At 41.6% G+C, this 3,423-nt stretch overlaps 1 non-coding gene across 1 annotated transcript; it reads left to right on the plus strand.

The window, feature by feature from the left end:
• Window positions 1-2,791: 2,791 nt before the first annotated feature.
• Window positions 2,792-2,895, plus strand: LOC130983858 (small nucleolar RNA R71). The gene has a single exon (XR_009087829.1). It is a non-coding gene; the product is annotated as a small nucleolar RNA R71 (small nucleolar RNA).
• Window positions 2,896-3,423: the final 528 nt, after the last annotated feature.

The raw sequence follows: 3,423 nt of genomic DNA on the forward strand, positions 1-3,423 counted from the left end.
TCTTGAGCTTGAAAGGGACCTCAGGGATCACCTTCTTCTTTGCCACAACATCATAGAAGTGGTCTTGATGGCTCTTGGAGATGAATCTTTCCATCTCCCATGACTCAGAGGTGGAAGCTTTTGTCTTCCCTTTTCCTTTTCTAGAGGATTCTCCGGCCTTAGGTGCCATTGATGGTAATGGAAAAACAAAAAGCTTATGCTTTTACCACACCAAACTTAAAATATTGCTCTCCCTCGAGCAAGAGAAGAAATAAGAGAAGAAGAAGAAAAAAAATGGAGGAGAGTGAGGGGAGATGGATTCGGCCAAGGTATAGTAGAGGGGTAGTGTTGTGTAAAAATGAAGTGGAATGGAAGGTTATATATAGGGAGAGGGGAGAGGGTAGGTTCGGCTATTTAGGGTGGGATTGGGTGGGAAAATATTTTTGAATTTTGAAGGTAGGTGGGGTTTATGGGGAAGAGTGGATGGATGTGAATGGTGAAGAGGGTAATTGGGAAGAGAGATTGAGGTGATTGGTGAAGGGTTTTTTTGGGAAGTGTGATATGGGGAAGAGTAAACTAGGATTAGGAGGTAAGGTGGGAATATAGTAGGTGGGGATCTTGTGGGGTCCACAGATCCTGAGGTGTCAAGGAATTCCATCCCTGCACCAAATAGGCATGTAAAATGCCTTTGCACATCATTCTGGCGTTTAAACGCCGAGTGGTGCACGTTCTGGGCGTTCAACGCCCATGTAAAGCATGTTTCTGGCGTTGAACGCCAGTTTCATGCTTGTTACTGGCATTCAGCGCCAGAATGTTGCTTGTTTCTGGCATTCAGCGCCAGATTCATGCTCTGTTCTGGTGTTGAACGCCAGCCAGAAGCTCCTTACTGGCGTTGAACGCCAGCCTGTGCTTCCTCCAGGGTGTGATTTTTCTTCTGCTGTTTTTGATTCTGTTTTTAATTTTTATATTTTTTTTTCATGACTCCACATGATCATGTACCTAATAAAACACAAAATAACAATAAAATAAAATAAAATTAAATTAAATAAATAAAATTGGGTTGCCTCCCAACAAGCGCTTCTTTAATGTCAATAGCTTGATAGTGGCTCTCATGGAGCCACAAAGGTGATCAGGTCAATGTTGTATAGTGCCAACACCAAACTTAGAGTTTGGATATGGGGTCTTAACACCAAACTTAGAGTTTGGTTGTGGCCTCCCAACACCAAACTTAGAGTTTGACTGTGGGGGCTCTTCTTGACTCTGAACTGAGAGAAGCTCTTTATGCTTACTCTCTTTTGTCACAGAGGGATGGCCATGTGCCTTAAACACAAGGTAGTCCCCATTCAATTGAAGGACTAATTCACCTCTGTTGACATCTATCACAGCTCCTGCTGTGGCTAGGAAAGGTCTTCCAAGGATGATGCAATCATCCTCTTCCTTCCTAGTGTCTAAGATTATGAAATCAGCAGGGATGTAAAGGCCTTCAATCTTTACTAACACGTCCTCTACTATTCCATAAGCTTGTCTCAATGACTTATCTGCCAATTGTAATGAGAACAAGGCAGGTTGTACCTCAATGATCCCCAACTTCTCCATTACAGAGAGTGGCATAAGATTTATCCCTGACCCCAGATCACACAAAGCTTTTGCAAAGGTCATGGTGCCTATGGTACAAGGTATCAAAAACTTGCCAGGATCTTGTTTCTTTTGAGGTAAAATTTGCTGAATCCAGGTATCCAGTTCACTAATGAGCAAGGGAGGTTCACTTTCCCAAGTCTCATTACCAAACAACTTGGAATTCAGCTTCATGATAGCTCCTAAATATTGAGCAACTTGCTCTCCAGTCACATCTTCATCCTCTTCAGAGGAAGAATAGTCTTCAGAGCTCATGAATGGCAGAAGGAGATTTAATGGAATCTCTATGGTCTCTATATGAGCCTCAAATTCCTGTGGATCCTTAATAGGAAACTCCTTCTTGCTTGAGGGACGTCCCAGGAGGTCTTCCTCACTAGGATTTTCGTCCTCCTCCTCCCTTGTGCATTCGGCCATATTGATTACATCAATGGCCTTGCACTCTCCTTTTGGATTCTCTTCTGTATTGCTTGTGAGAATATTGGGAGGAGTTTCAATGACTTTCTTACTCAGCTGGCCCACTTGTGCCTCCAGATTTCTAATAGAGGATCTTGTTTCACTCATGAAACTGAAAGTGGCCTTTGACAGATCAGAGACTAGATTGGCTAAATTAGAAGTGTTTTGTTCAGAATTCTCTGTCTGTTGCTAAGAAGATGATGAAAAAGGCTTGCTATTGCTCAGCCTGTTACGTCCACCATTGTTAAAGCCTTGTTGAGGCTTTTGTTGATCCTTCCATGAGAAATTTGGATGATTTCTCTATGATGAGTTATAGGTATTTCTATAAGGTTCACCCATGTAATTAACCTCTGCCATGGCAGGGTTCTTAGGATCATAAGCTTCTTCAGAAGCTGCCTCTTTAGTACTGTTGGATGCATGTTGCCATCCATTCAGATTTTGAGAGATCATGTTGACCTGTTGAGTCAACACTTTGTTCTGAGCCAATATGGCATTCAGAGCATCAATTTCAAGAACTCCTTTCTTCTGAGATATCCCATTATTCACAGAATTCCTCTCAGAAGTGTACATGAATTGGTTGTTTGCAACCATGTCAATTAGTTCTTGAGCCTCTTCAGGCGTTTTCTTTAGGTGAATAGATCCACCTGCAGAATGGTCCAATGACATTTTCGAAAATTCAGATAGACCATAATAGAATATATCTAATATGGTCCATTCTGAAAACATGTCAGATGGACATCTTTTGGTCAGCTGCTTGTATCTTTCCCAAGCTTCATAGAGGGATTCACCATCTTTTTGTTTGAAGGTTTGAACATCAACTCTCAGCTTGCTCAGCTTTTGAGGAGGAAAGAATTTATCCAAGAAGGTAGTGACCAGCTTATCCCAGGAGTCCAGGCTATCCTTAGGTTGTGAATCCAACCATATTCTAGCTCTGTCTCTTACAGCAAAAGGGAAAAGCATGAGTCTGTAGACTTCAGGATCAACTCCATTCGTCTTTACAGTCTCACAGATCTGCAAGAACTCAGTTAAAAACTGATAAGGATCTTCAGATGGAAGTCCATAAAACTTGCAGTTTTGTTGCATTAAAGCAACTAGTTGAGGCTTAAGCTCAAAGTTATTGGCTCCAATGGCAGGAATGGAGATGCTTCTTCCATCAAATTTGGACGTTGGCTTTGTGAAGTCACCAAGCATTCTCCTTGCATTATTATTATTTTCGGTTGCCATCTCCTTCTCTTGTTCGAAAATTTCTGAAATGTTGTTTCTGGATTGTTGTAATTTAGTTTCTCTTAGTTTTCTCTTCAGAGTCCTTTCAGTTTCAGGATCAATTTCAACAAGAGTGCCTTTTTCCCTGTTCCT

The sequence above is a fragment of the Arachis stenosperma genome, chromosome 5 (genome assembly GCF_014773155.1).
Source record: "Arachis stenosperma cultivar V10309 chromosome 5, arast.V10309.gnm1.PFL2, whole genome shotgun sequence".
Taxonomy (NCBI): domain Eukaryota; kingdom Viridiplantae; phylum Streptophyta; class Magnoliopsida; order Fabales; family Fabaceae; genus Arachis; species Arachis stenosperma.